Genomic DNA, 15,713 nt, shown 5'->3' on the forward strand with positions numbered 1-15,713 from the left:
ATGGACTGGTTGGATCTCCTTGCAGTCCAAAGGACTCTCAAGAATCTTCTCCAACATCACAGTTCAAAAGCATCAATTCTTCTGCACTCAGCTTTCTTTATAGTCCAACTCTCACATCCATACGTGACTACTGGAAAAACCATAGCCTTGACTAGACAGACCTTTGTTGGCAAAGTAATGTCTCTGCTTTTTAATATGCTGTCTGGGTTGGTCATAACTTTCCTGCCAAGGAGTAAGCGTCTTTTAATTTCATGGCTGCAATCACCATCTGCAGTAATTTTGGAGCCCAAAAAATAAAGTCAGCCACTGTTTCCACTGTTTCCCCATGTATTTGCCATGAAATGATGGGACCAGATGCCATGATCTTGGTTTTCTGAATGTTGAGTTTTAAGCCAACTTTTTACTCTCCTCTTTCACTTTAATCAAGAGGTTCTTTAGTGCTTCTTCACTTTCTGCCATAAGGGTGGTGTCATCTGCATATTTGAGGTTATTGATATTTCTCCTAGCAATCTTGATTCCAGCTTGTGCTTCATGCAGCCCAGCATTTCTCATGATGTACTCTGCATATAAGTTAAATAAGCAGGGTGACAATATACAGCCTTGACGTACTCCTTTTCTGTTGGGGTCCTTTAATGGACTGGAACCTGGTGGTACGGAGTCGACGATAAGAAAGTAAAAGAGAGAAAGAGAGAGGGAGAAAGAGAGAGAGAGACAAAAAAGACCCGGGGACCTAAGCTCTGATGGAGCAAAGGTGCTTTAATGATTTTTCTATGAGTATATATAGGCTACAGTACAAGAAACTTCTTTCGGGAATGATAGAGATCAGAAAACCAAATGTACAGCAACCATTACCAAGGGAACAAGGGGTAATGTTAGTCACAAGGTCAGGACACAATCCATATCTCAAGAAAGGGGAAGGAGATTAAGCTGTTTTGTCCTAAGGAGAATGTTTACTAAAGGAGACTCATGCTTGCCTCACACAATGACCTTAGTCCCTGGGAGCAGCGTGCTGTTCCGCTTGAAGAGGGACAAAGGACTCATGAGAGACAGCATGTAGGAATCCTCCCATCAAACATTCCCTGACACTTTTCCTATGTGGAACCAGTCTGTTTTTCCATGTCCAGTTCTAACTGTTGCTTCCTGACCTGATTACAGGTTTCTCAAGAGGCAGGTCAGGTGGTCTGGTATTACCATCTCTTTCAGAATTTTCCACAGTTTATTGTGATCCACACAGTCAAAGGCTTTGGCCTAGTCAATAAAGCAGAAATAGATGTTTTTCTGGAACTCTCTTGCTTTTTTGATGATCCAGCAAATGTTGGCAATTTGATCTTTGGTCCCTCTGCCTTTTCTAAAACCAGCTTGAACATATGGAAGTTCACAGTTCACGTAGTGCTGAAGCCTGGCTTGGAGAATTTTAAACATTACTTTACTAGCATGTGATATGAGTGCAATTGTACTGTAGTTTGAACATTCTTTGGCATTGCCTTTCTTTGGGATTGCAATGAAAACTGACCTTTTCCAGTCCTGTGGCCACTGCTGAGTATTACAAATTTGCTGACATATTGAGTGCAGCACTTTCACAGCATCATCTTTCAGGATTTGAAATAGCTCAACTGGAATTCCATCACCTCCACTAGCTTTGTTCATATTTCCATTATTATTTTTCTCAAGGTATCTTTCAATTTCTCTTTTGATTTCTTAATTGACTCTGTTCAACAGCATGTTTTTTTAGCTTCCATATATCTGTAAATTTTCTGATCTTCTTTAATATCTAGTTTCACACCACTGTGGCTGAAGAAGATACTTGACATGCTCTCAGCTTTCTCCTTTTGCTTCTATTTTATGATTTGGTTTTTTGGCCATACGGCATGTGGGATCTTAACTCCTCGACCAGGGATTGAACCCACACAGCCTACATTGGAAGACAAAGTCTTAACGACTGGAATGCCAGGGAAGTTCCTCTATGTCTTAACCACTGCAATTTTCCAGTGTCTAGAATAGTATCTGGCACAGAGTAGATCCTCAATGCTATATTATATGAATGAAGTGAAACAGAACCAACATACATGTTTGTGTGTCCTCATTCTAACGTTGTTTGGTGACATTAAATAGAAGAGACTGTGATGTCTTTCTAAACTAAACCTATTCAGCTTTGGAAACTTGGTCATTCTGGACCTCTGACCCTGCCTCTTGAGAAGACTCCTCCCCACCCTCTTTTTACTCTGGGTGACTCACCCTCTAACTCCAGGGGTCAGCTTGCGTCATAGGCACCCCGACCACTATTTTTGGTTTGGGACTTGACTCATAACCCAAGCTACGTGTCAGACAGAGCCCTCTCTGAGATTTTTGCTGGAACAATAAGGGAAAAGATACTCTATCTGCTAGTGGTGAGGATTCCACCAGCCCAGAGCAGGTGGTGGCTGCCGTCCCACCATGCAGGCAGAACCTGTCTAGGAATCAACCACACTGGGACTGAAGTAGAGCCCAGAGCGAGAGGGAGTTAGAAAAAAAGAGATAAGTGGACAGTGGCTTTGTTGATATTATCTGAGTTCCCAGATGAAGCCCTGTCCAAACTCACTGTACCACTGTGTTATGTGTGATTTACTTCTCTTTGAGCATAGTCTGAATTGGGTTTCTATCACAGGTAATAAAAAGCCAAAACAAGGGAATTTCCTGATGGTCCAGTGGTTAACACTCAGTGCTTTCACTACTAGGGCCCTCGGGCCTGGGTGGGATCCTTGGTTAGGACATCTTTTTTTGTGTTAGTTTTAGAAGGTCTTTATAAAAACTTTCACCTTCAGCTTCTTCAGAATTAGTGGTTGGAGCATAGACTTAGATTACTATGATATTAAATGGTTTGCCTTGGAAATGGACTGAGAGCATTCTGTCGTTTTTGAGATTGCACCCAAGTACTGCATTTCAGACTCTTGTTGACTATGAGGGTTACTCCATTTATTCTAAAGGATTCTTGTCCACAATAGTAGATATAATGGTCATCTAGATTAAATTTGCCCATTCCTGTCCATTTTAGTTCACTGAATCCTAAAATGTTGATGTTCACCATTGTCTTCTGCTTGCACGCCTGCTAAGTTGCTTTAGTCTTGTCTGACACTTTGGGACCCTATGCCTGCCAAGCTCCTCTGTCCATGGGATTTTCTTTCTCTCTCTTTTTTTTTTTTTAATAATTTTTTTTTTCCTAGTAATGTAACAATATTGGTTACTTTTTTCTTTTTGATTTTTTAAAAATTATTATTATTTTTTTATTTTTTATTTTTCAGTGGGTTTTGTCATACATTGATATGAATCAGCCATAGAGTTACACGTATTCCCCATCCCGGTCCCCCATCTCACCTCCCTCTCCACCCGATTCCTCTGGGTCCTCCCAGTCCACCAGACCCGAGCACTTGACTCATGCATCCCACCTGGGCTGGTGGTCTGTTTCACCACAGATAATATACATGTGGTTCTTTTGAAACATCCCACCCTCACCTTCTCCCACAGAGTTCAAAAGTCTGTTCTGTACTTCTACGTCTCTTCTTCTGCCCTGCATATAGGGCCATCGTTACCATCTTTCTAAATTCCGTATGTATGTGTTAGTATACTGTAGTGTTCTTTATCTTTCTGGCTTACTTCACTCTGTATAATGGGCTCCAGTTTCATCCATCTCATTAGAACTGATTCAAATGAATTCTTTTTAATGGCTGAGTAATATTCCATGGTGTATATGTACCACAGCTTCCTTATCCATTCGTCTGCTGATGTGTCCATGGGATTTTCTAAGCAAGCATACTGAATGTGGATCAAGAATACTTGCTTGGATCTGAAGTTCGTGATCATTTCCTAGTTAGGGGATCTTTCCAACCCAGAGAACGAACCTGCATCTCTTATGTCTCCTGCATTGGCTGGCAGGTCTTTACCATTAGTGCCTCCTGAGAAGCCTCTTAACATCTCTTGCTTTATCATGTCCAATTTACCTGGATTCATGGACCTAACATTCCAGGTTCCTATGCAATATTGTTTTTTTTAGCATTGGATTTTACTTTCACCACCAGGGCCACTGGTGACTTTACTTTCACAGCTGGACCACCAGGGATGTCCTCCCTAGAGGAAGGAACATCTAAAGTGAGACATCAGGGACTTACGTGGTGGTCCAGTGGATAAGAATCCACCTGCCAACATAGGGGACACGGGTTTGACCCCTGATCTGGGTAGATCCCACGTGCCATGGAGCAGCTAAGCCATGAGCCATAACTACTGAGCCTGGGCTCTAGAGCTGGGGAGCTGCAACTACAGAGCCCATGTGCTGCGACTCTTGAAGTCCGTGTGCACTAGAGCCCATGCTCTGCAACAAGAGAAGCCACCGCAATGAGAAGCCTGCACACTGCAACTGGAGAGTAGTCCCCGAACTCTGCAACTAGAGAAAAGCCTGTGCAGCAAAGAAGAGCCAGCGCAGTCTAAAATAAATAAATAAAATTATTTTTTAAAACAGCAAAGTGAGACATCGATGGTAAGTAGGAATTAGCTGGATGGAGGATGGGCGGAGCCAGAATGCTGCAACATAGGCACAACATATGAAAAGACAGGGAGGTAAAAGAGAACATCGGTGCATTTGGGGAACAAAAAACATAGGGAGCATCCTTGTGAGGCTGGTATCCTACTCAGTTCAGATAAAGAAACGAAACAAAGATTTGATAATTTACCCACAGTCTCTCAGTTGGCTTGACCTGGAATCCAGGTCTTAAGAGGCTGTTTTTACTCTCACTGTTCCACGAATGTCTCTAATGCTGATTGGGTCCTCAGTATTATTACACTGAAATTGCAGACAAGTTGTTTAAAATTAGAAGAGGACGAAGGAGTGAACCTAAACAATGCCTTCTTGTAAGGAGTAGGAAGAAGAAAGCCCCAGAGAAGGTAGGAGTGAGAATAATTCAAACAGAATGACTCAAACAGCACAGTGTGATGGAAGCCAAAGAAGTCGTTGTAAGAGGAATGGTATCACATTTCAAAGATGGAGAAAGTTGAAAGAGTTAGTGGGTTTTCTGACTTTACTTGGCGATGATCTCATTTAGCTAATGAGAATGTAATTTCTAGGCGGGGTCACAAAAGGATGGAAAAGAGTGTTGAAGAAGTAGAGGAGTGCAGATCACTTTTTCAGATACATTAATTTCTGGGTGCAAGAAGTAGTAAAAAGGAAACCACCTTCAAGATGGAGGCAGTCAGTTTTTTGGAGGTGATCTTCAGATAGACACTAAAGGAAGGGAAGGAAGCAGTCTGCACAGGAGTTGACCTGTGATATAGGATACAGGTTGAGCCGACCATCAGAGCTGTCCCCGGTTGGGGAAAGAGGGGTGAATCTTCATCTTCCCGCCTATATCAGTCATTTGATGTGGGCTGCCTGAGAGAGGCATAAGAGGTCATGCCTGAGGCCAACAGCATTCCCACTCGAAACAGGGGTATTAAGTCCTTCATTCTCACAGGGGATACTTCTAGTGCATTCCAGCATTATCACAAGGAGGAATACTTTTAGGATAGATAAAGATATCACAAGACTCAGTTTCAGTCCCTGGGTTGGAAAGATCCCCTGGAGGAGGAAATGGCAACCTTTTCCAGTATTCTTTCCTGGGAAATTCATGGACAGAGGAGTCTGGTGGGCTACGGTCCATTGGGTTGCAAAGAATCTGATATGACTTAGCCACTGAACACACATACAAAGACTCAATTTTGGAAATAGATACATAATTATAAACATATAACCTAATTATTAGTCTTCATTGCTTGAGCCATAACATATTAAAACAATGGGATGATACATAGTTATGGAACACCTCTTATATATCTGGACTTTGTTAACACCAGGTGTACAAAGATAATTTCCCCTTTTGAGAAGCTCATATTTTTGTGGGGAAAGAAAGCATAAAAACATTAACCCACTAAGAGGCTGTGCTTATATTATTTGTATTGTGTCTGTTCCACCTATCTTCTGCCTGGTAGGTAATTGATTTTCAATAAATGTATTCAGAATGAGTTGGTGTTAGAGTAAGAAATGCTTGTGTAGCAGACAGGATATAGGGCTAATGCTGCCTGGAGGAGGGAGTCAGCAACTGCTTCCATAGAGGAGGGTGTTTTAATGGAACTAATAATAGTAACAATAAAAACAACAGCAATAATGAGCTTTTTTTCTAGGTAAGAAATGTGTATAACTATTAGCATAACTGACGCCGTCACGCCCAAGTTCCTTTTGTCTTTACCCTGACCCAACCCAGGACTGTACTGTTCTGTTACTCACTTCTCTGTTGTCAAGTGTTTTGTAGTTAATAGGTACAGTTTAATAATCATTAGGATCATGTAGCCGCTATGCTCTGTTGATCCTCAAACAATGACAACCTTTGCTGAGGTATTCCCATGAGACTAGTTACTCATTCATAAGTCTTGACTTAGGAATACAGGTCCTGTTTTGAGCACCTATCCCCATACCCTAGTTTAACAATAAAATTGTCCTAATGGACACTGATGTGGAATGTAGTTTCGAAGTCTTCTGGTCATTGTTCGTCCAATCCCACCCTGTGAGTAAGTTACCATATAATAAACGGAAACATGATTATATGGAACTGCCTGTCTTACTTTCCTGTCTCAAGATGCCATCTCAGTCTGATGGGTATGTTTTGTTCCCTCTGTCCTCCAACAAAAAGGGAGGGGTGGGAAGACTTAGGAGGGGGGCTTCCTGGGTGGCTCAATGGTAAAGCATCTGCCTGTCAATGCAGGAGACACAGGAGATGTGGTTCTTGTTCGATCTTGGGGGTCTTGGGATCTTGAGTTTGATCTCTGAGTCTTGAAGATCCTCTGGAGGAGGAACTGGCAACCCAGTCCAATATTCTTGCCTGGAAAAATCCCATGGGCCGAGGAGTCTGGCCTGCTATAGTCCATGGGATTGCAAAGAGTCACAGAGTACTGAACTTCTGAGTAGGCATGCATGGAGGAGTTAACTTCAAGCAGTTGTTCAGGGAGACAATAAAGCGTGAAAAAGAATACTGGGAGAGTAGAAGGGAAGTGAGCATGGAAGAAAAAGTGTCCTATTTAAATAAAACCACACATGATACAGATACATATTAACATCTATTAAGAAATCAGTTGTCTATTATGATAATGTGAAATGTTCAGTGAATTTACATGAATAGGATTTTATAAGAGAAATTATTTCTGAGCTAGAGATTTGAATGAAAGGAAACTGTTTTAGGTGTGTAAGATGAGGCACTGTGATATGGTAGTTGGGGTGCTGGCTTTTAGATCTAACAAATTTTTATTCAAAGCCTGACTCTACCACTAACATGCTGTTAAATTAATTAACTTTAATTAATTTACCTCCTTAAGTAACTAATTACTTAATCTCCCTCAAATTCAGGTTCCTAACATGCAAAATAAAGATTATAGTCCTTGCCTCACAAATTTATTGTGAAGAGCAATTCTTGTTTATAATGTCCTAAATATGGTATTTGATACATAATAAGGATTCCATTAATGTTACTGTAAGTGCATTGGGGACCTAGCAGGCAAGACTGGAGCGTATATGTTGGGAGCAGTTCCTGAGTAAAGGCTACAGGAGCACTGTGATAGAGTCTCTTTGTAAAGTGAATTCCTATTTTGGGAGTCCTAAACCACAACAGGGACTTTTCCTGCAACAGGTTAGTTCTTAGGTGATTTCATATTTCTTCTTTTATTTTCCCATGAAGGGGGGCAACTTGAGCCCAACCCAATCTAAGGCAGTTTTACCTTAGGGAACTTGTCAGCTGTAGAACAAGGACAAAGAGATAGGTCAATTGTAATGAAAGGAAAGGATCTTCTTCATTTTGTGGTGCTATGTTCCGGGCCTCTAGCTCCTGCAAAATGAGAGATGAAATTTTAGAATCAAAGTTTTTAAATGTAATTAACTGTTTGCTAATATCCATGAGTGGCAAATGTACACATGCATGCTCAGTTGCTCAGTTATGTCTAACTCTATGCGACCATATGGACAGTAGCCCACCAGGATCCACTGTCTATGGAATTCTCCAGGCAAGAATACTGGAGTGGTTTGCCATTTCCTCCTCCAGGGGATCTTCCCAACCCAGGGACTGAACCAGATCTCCTGTCTCCTGCATTGATCGGCAGATTCTTTACTATGAGCCTCCTTGGATGCTCCTGCAGATATACGGTGTTTTCTTGCCAAAGATGAAATCTGATTATGCTTTGAAGGGTGTGGTTTGCTTCTTGAAACTCCCTGCGGTGTCTTGAACAATGTGTTGCCCAGAGCAGGGTAAGTGGCTTTGTGTAACCAAGGGGAGGCGCACTTGTCTCTATATATAAAGGCAAGAGACGGGAGCGGCACAGGGAGAAGTCAGACAGAGCCTGCACAATGAAGAAACAGCTTAAGGAGGAGGCAGCCCCACAGTGTGAGCTAAGTAAGTAGCCAACAAGTAAGTATATAACAGACCAGGGAATCTACCCACCAGAGAGCGGACCTGTATTGCGAAAAGGAAGGTCCAGTCATTTTATTTTCTAGTTGCAGTAGAAGTTCCCAAAGGAAAGGTTCTGGTCTGGAGGGACTTCATCAAGCTTTTCTGAAACACCCCATATGCATTGCAGAGAGATCCTCAGAACTAGTTTGTAGTAAAGAACCTACCTGTCAATGTGGGAGACGCTGCAGACTCAGGTTCCATCTTTGGGTTGGAAGATCCCCTGGAGGAGGAAATGGCAACCCACTCCAGTATTCTTGCCTGAAAAATTCCATAGACAGAGGAGCCTGGTGGGCTACAGTCTGTGGGGTTGCAAAGAGTTGGACATGACAGAGAGACTTTGAGTTTACACACACATGGTATAAGCTTAGTTATTCAGTTTTGGATAAAGACAACTCAGTACTTGCATAGTGTTGAAAGTTGGATACTGGCTTGGTTTGAGTGGAGGACATTGTCTTTATGAATCCTGTTTATATAAGGAAGACAGGGAGTAACATCTTTAAAAAGTGGAGCGTTTGAGGCAGAAAAGGAAGCCTTTTGCCTTATTATTGTTGTCTTCTTTATCATGGGAATCTCTGGTTAGGGAGCATTTGAATGTGCAGAATATAAGGAGTCAGAAGAACTAGGCCCTTGCTGTCTAAGCCATTTAAGTGCCATCTAAATGCCATTTAGTCTTTGATAATTTAACAAGCATATATTGGACAATTAACATTTATTAGCCCCTGGAGACACAGGAAGAGCCCTGCAGGTATCATCGGGAATATCATGGACATAGTAAAACAATAAATATGATTTATAAACTGTAATACCATCAGAATGGAATATAAAAGAGTTGACCAATGATAAAAATATATTTATTGTCTAATTCCTCTTCCATTTTTAATTTAAGTTCAGAGTAACATACTTTTTTTAGAATAAGGATCAGTTCCCAGTAAAGACTTACACTGGAAAATTAGGGTTCTCAGTCTTATCTTTGCTCTTATTGCTAGTAGGTCATCTTGTATGGGTTATTTTTGTTCTCTTTTGTTCCATCTGTCACTAATAATAGAGTGTCTGTAAAATTCCTAGGAAATGAAAGGAGGCTGAAGGTTATCTATTGAAATTTCAGCAGGTTCCAAAGTGTAGAAGGAGGAATATATGAGTCTTGATTTCCTGGTGGCTCAGATGGTAAAGAATCCACCTGAAATGCAGGAGATGCAGATTTGATCCCTGGGTTAGGAGGGTCTCCTAGAGAAGGGCATGGAAATCCCCTCCAGTATTCTTGCCTGGAGAATTCCATGGACAGAGGAGCCTGGCAGGCTACAGTCCATTGGGTGGCAAAGAGTTGGACACGACTGAAGTGACTTAGCATTTTTGCTTGCACACTAGAGAATCTTATATATATTGTCTGTCATTACAGACAAGTTTTCTTTGCTTTAAGCAAAGAAACTTTGAGGAACATATTACTAAAAATTGTTAAGGTCAGTCTACATTGGGGGCAGCCAGTATCTGTCACTGGAATAAATAAGGTGAATGTAACCTAATGGTAATCATTCCTCACATTTTCGAGAGAAAAGCTACTTAAGTATAAGGGCAAAACATTTTTTTCTGAGGTAAGAAGTCGGTACAGACTGGTTTAATAGACTTCTTATTTCAGGGTAAAGGAGTCTCTGAAATTTTTACAGAACTTGGAGTTGTGTTCTGAGATAGTTGTGTCAGGATAGGAGGCCAGGTTGGGCTGTCAAATACACTGCTGTGAACTTCCGGTTGGGAGGAAATCAGGGAAGAGCTGGGAGGGACAAAGACCAAGCTATAATGTCTGAAAGGAAGATATTAGTGGCCCTGACATGTGAGCAGGCAAGGAGGTTTGGAAGCTGGCAAAGCCTCAGAGGGCTGAGCAGAGAAAGTGAAGAGCCCTATTTAATGGGTATTAATTGAGCCATTCTAGTTCTCAAGTCTCTGGTTAATGAGTGATATTTTTGTCTAAAAACTCAGTACTTCTCGACAGCCTGGCCACATCTCTCCCCAGTTATCGCCTTTGACACCAAGGCAGTTGATGTTATTTTCAAGTGTACTCTTCCTCCTTGTATCTTACCCCCTCTCCTCTTCTTGCTGCCTAACATTTTCTCTTTCTATTTTTTTTTTTTTTCTTAATCATTAGATGTTCTGCATGTCAGATTTCCCTTTCAACTTTCAAACGGATTTTCAAAAGTCTAAGTCAAGTGGAAACAGCAAACTTGGTGCTGAGTTGAAATTGTGGTTCTCCGATTGACTAATTGAGTTGTCTCCAATTTTGAGATTATTACCTTGACATAAAAAGTCAGTAACATGGTCCATCTCAGTGGCCATTGTGTGAGAGAGAGAGAGAGAGATTGAGGCTCTGAAGCAAGTTAGGCATGTTGTACAATAGCAGCACTGTACTTTATGAACTGGGCGTGCTTGTGTGATGTTCAGCTTACTGAAATATTAGCCACTAGGGTATAGAGCGGAGCAGGCAATGGCACCCCACTCCAGTACTCTTGCCTGGAAAATCCCATGGACAGAGGAGCCTGGTAGGCTGCAGTCCATGGGGTCGCTAAGATTTGGGTACAACTGAGCGACTTCACTTTCACTTTTCACTTTCAGGTGCTGGAGAAGGAAATGGCAACCCACTCCAGTGTTCTTGCCTGGAGAATCCCAGGGACGGGGGAGCCTGGTGGGCTGCTGTCTGTGGTGTCGCACAGAGTCGGACACGACTGAAGTGACTTAGCAGCAGGGTAGAGAGGGTTAGAGTTTCAAGGCTTTTTTCTTAAACTAACACCAGAGGGGCTTTTCACTTTGCTCTTCTGTCAGGTGAAAAACATTGAAAGTGTTAGTTGCTCAGTCGTTTCTGACTCTTTGAGACCCCGTGGACTGTAATCCACCAGGCGCCTCTGCCTGTATTCTCCAGGCAAGAACACTGGAGTGAGTAACCAGTCCCTTATCCAGGGGATCTTCCTGATCCAGGGATCAAACCCAGGTCTCCTGGATTGCAGAGAGATTCTTTATCATCTGAGTCACCAGGGAAGCTTGTCAGGAAGTAGATGTAATCTGTCTCCAAGATGTAATCTGTCTTTTTTTTATTATGTCATTTTATATCAGCATCATTTTTATGAAAGAAAAATGGGATTATTTTGTATTCAAATTTTAAAAATAATTCCAAACTTCCCATCCTCAATTATAATTTAGAAATTCACATGGTTTCTCTCTTATCACCCCTAGTGGGGGCAGATTGAGTTTCAGAATCAATTAGATGGAAAGACTCAGAAACTGATGCTTCTTTATTGACCTGGAAAGGAAAAACAGAGGAAGCTATCATTTCTCATTCTAAAAAATGGCCAGTAATATTCCTTATTAAAATCCATAAGTTCAGAGAGCAGTTAGCTCTGTTTGAAACACAGAATATTTCAGTTTGTTGACTCCTAATCATTCAGGGGCAGGAGCTCACCTTCATGAAGAGCATCTTATACAAGATGAAAGCTATACTAAAAATAATGGTTTGGTAGGATTATCAAGTATTTGAGCCTTAAAGTAGACCTTTAGAGGAAAGGGAATTTTAGAAGGATCTGGAAATCCTTACATTTTCTTCAAAGCAAATGGAATTCTGTGTTGTTTTTCTTTTAATCACAACTCCTTTTTATTCTCTAATAAACAACTTGGGTATGACTTTTAAGGTCTATTTCAGCAGTTTCCATTTTGTCACCAGCATGTTGAACACTGAATATTGACTGAGGAAATATCAAGAGGGAGAAGAGGTGGCTTTGCCAGTCAGCTTTAAATATCCCTGTTCACATTTATCTAATCAGCTGATTGCATGCACACTTTTCTGGTTGCCCCTATGAAACTTCTTTTCTTACTTAATGCTGTCTCCGGTTTTATCTATATAAAGGAGTGAAAGAAGGGGAGAAGAATTAGAAGACTGTTCAAAAAACATTCCTCTCCAAAACTAAGATTTATTTTAGGGAGACCTTTGCAACATTGAACACAGCTCTAAAATCAATGAAATGGTTTTGGGTGACTTTGCTGTTTATAAGAGAGTTTAATAAGATAAATATTAGTTCAAATTCAATTTTTTTTAACCATAGGGGGGAATAGTTGAAATTGTATGTACTTTAGTATGCAGTATTTCACACTTTCTTGTTGGCAATTTTTAAACCAGGTTTGGGCTATCCAGATTGTTCTTCAGAGTTCTTGTAAATGCTAAGAAAACACTTGGAAGTATTTTCAACTAAAGATTCAGAATTTATGATAGCTAGTAAGTGTTGGGGGATATAACTTCTTATGTTGATATAATTTAAAAGTTGCAGAAAAGTTGCAAGAGTAGTATCAGGGAATGAATGCTTTCAGAGTAACATGGTATGATAATAGTAAGCTGCAGGTGCTTTGGGGGAGCATGAAAGAGGGTCATTTAACCCAGGTTAGGGAGTGAGGAAACACTTTGTTGAGGAAGATTTTTTACTTCTTTGGACTCAGGAGAAACTTCCAAATCACAATTTCAGAGCATGGCTGTTTGCACACTAAGGCAAAGTAGTAGTAAGTTAAGCTTAAGGCCACATATGCCTGCCCACCGACAGCTTCAGATCTCTGGTTATCCACTGCAGAAGCTTTATCAGAGAGAACTGGTATATCCCTAAAGTGTTCATTGAGAAACGAAAGGTTCCTGAGGTGTTTGTTGAGAATCTGAGTAAATCTGCATGCTCTTTATGATTTTAAAAAATAAACAGTACATTTACTTGGCAAAATATTTTAAAATTGCAAAACCTTATACAGTGTATATTCATGAGAGGTCCTTTTGCCTGACCTCATTTGTGCTCCTCCACTCCTTTTTCTTGGAGATGGCAATACCAGTTTTTGGCATGTCCTTTGGATTTCATTTGTACGTGTATTGTATATTCTCTGTCTCTCTTTTGCAACATAAATGGTAGCATACTGTTCTATAGTATCTTTAACTTCACAGTGTATCTTGGAGATTGTTTCCTGTCAATCTGTTTAGATTTGCCTTGTTTATGGTATTCCATTCTATGAATGTCCTAGGTTGTTTTAGTCTTTTGAAACTACAAACAGTGCTGTGGGAAATATTCTTGCACATATTGATACTTCCTATACAAATGTTTCTTTAGTATGCATTTTTAGAAATGGAATTGCTGGGTCAAAAGATATGTAGACTTTTGACATTTAGACAGAAAATGTAATTAGCGTTCTTATCTTGTAAAACAGACTTAAAACTTTTTTGATGAGGAATGGGATAAAATGGTTATATTGCATTGACCCAAGAGTGCCTTTTTCCCCCCTGCTGTTGATGGGTGTTTGACAGGAGGAAACTTACTGGCTTTAAGAGAAGGTGACACTTAGTGGTTGGGCGTGAGCTAGAATGTCAAGGCACACTGTTAATCATAATTGTCCGAGTACTGGAGGGTTGATTCTTATTGCTTGTATCTCCACTTGATCTTTTTCTTAAGATAATTTAATGACTAAAATGACCTGGTGGTATGGTCCTAGAGAGCAAAGTGGTCTTATTATTAACTTACTGCTTCTATCTGGGCGTTGGATTTCCGTGGAGACCTAAACACTGGGCAGCATGCAGAGCGTACTGACTCTCCATTCCTTGCCCTCGTTATGTTCTCTAGACACTCCAAGCAATGAAATTTATAGTTGCTCACTCAATGTTTTGATGAGAAAGTTGGAATCTAGGGAATTCCCTGATGGTCCAATGGTTGGAACTCGGGGTTTTATCTTCCAGGCCCAGGTTCCATCCTTGTTCTGGAAACTAAGATCCTACAAGCTGCACAACGTAGCAAAAAAAAAAAAAAAAAGCAAGAAGTTGAAATCTAGAATCCATTTTCTTTCTTGGAGAGAGATTTTGGAAAGAAGATTAGACTCTTGTGTTTAAAAGTTCTTTAAGTAATTATGGGAATAATCACTTAGAATACTAATTACAATAATTCGATTTTTTTGTGAGACACTTCTTTTTAAAATTATTTAACTATCACCCTTTCACACATGATACTTGGGGAAAAACACACTTCTGTCTCAATTTGCTTTTTAAATATAACCTTTAAAGGCCTGTTTTGAATAAGAATCTTCCTCAAATGTGTTGAATACTTCTGTGCCTTCTGAAACCAGATATCAATCATCAAGACAAAAGTATTCTAATTGAATTGGTCCTTCCTGAGTAGAGCAACAATCAGAAACTTGAGTTATTCTTACTAATATAAAATTAATAATACTAATCTTAAAAAAAAATCACTCACGACATTTTGGCACTTCTTTCTATTTTATTTATTTAATTAGTTTATTTTTTGGCTATGTTGTGTGGCTTCAAGATCTCAGTTCCCCAGCCAGGGATTGAACCTGGGCCACAGCAGTGAAAGGCTAGAATCCTAACCACTATGCCACCAGGGAACTCCCATAATAATATTCTTCTTTGGGAGGTGGGTTGGAGGGGGCCTTTGTTGTGTGACTTGTGGGATCCTAGTTGCCTGACCAGTGATCAAATTCACACCCTTGGCAGTGAAAGCATGGAGTCCTAACCTCTGAACCACCAGGGAATTCCCAGTAATTTTCATAACAATGTTTCTGAGGGATTGAAGCATACAGAAGTTTTCTCATATAAATAGCCCACGATTTTCTGTGTAAGAGTCATAGTCCCAGATCAATTTTTGGTTTCTAGTTTATTGTGTGTTACCTTGGTTTCTTAGAATTAATGTAAAATAAAAGTAAAAACGCTCTGAGTGGGGTCTAGGAGCTGTGTTGTGATTGGAATTCAAGTGGTACTGCTACTGAGTGGTCAGATGTGTAAGTCCCATTTAGGTGAGGTGCTGGCTGAGAAAGGGGTGGGGTTTAGCCAGCAGTATTGAGATCTGCTGGTGAAACCATCTGGTAGCCCAAACTCTGATAGGAAGCACATGGATTTTGTTCATTATACAAAGTTCTTGATATTGGTGACTATAGAGATGAAAGGTTATGTTTTCTAACTTAGCAAGAGGTGGTATGTTTTACACTCCAGAATATAGATGAAATCTAACACACCCTTCAGGTCTTAATTCTGCAAAATAGGTATAGAATATGTCAATTTGTTGTTGTTTTAGTCATTAAGTCATGTCCGACTCTTTTGAGACCCTATGGACTATAGCCCATCAGGTTCCTCTCTCCATGGCATTTCCCAGTCAAGAATACTGGAGTGGGTTGCCATTTCCCTCTCCAGGGGATCTTCCCGACCAGGGCTCA

The sequence above is a fragment of the Muntiacus reevesi genome, chromosome 4, assembly GCF_963930625.1.
Source record: "Muntiacus reevesi chromosome 4, mMunRee1.1, whole genome shotgun sequence".
Classification (NCBI taxonomy): Eukaryota; Metazoa; Chordata; class Mammalia; order Artiodactyla; family Cervidae; genus Muntiacus; species Muntiacus reevesi.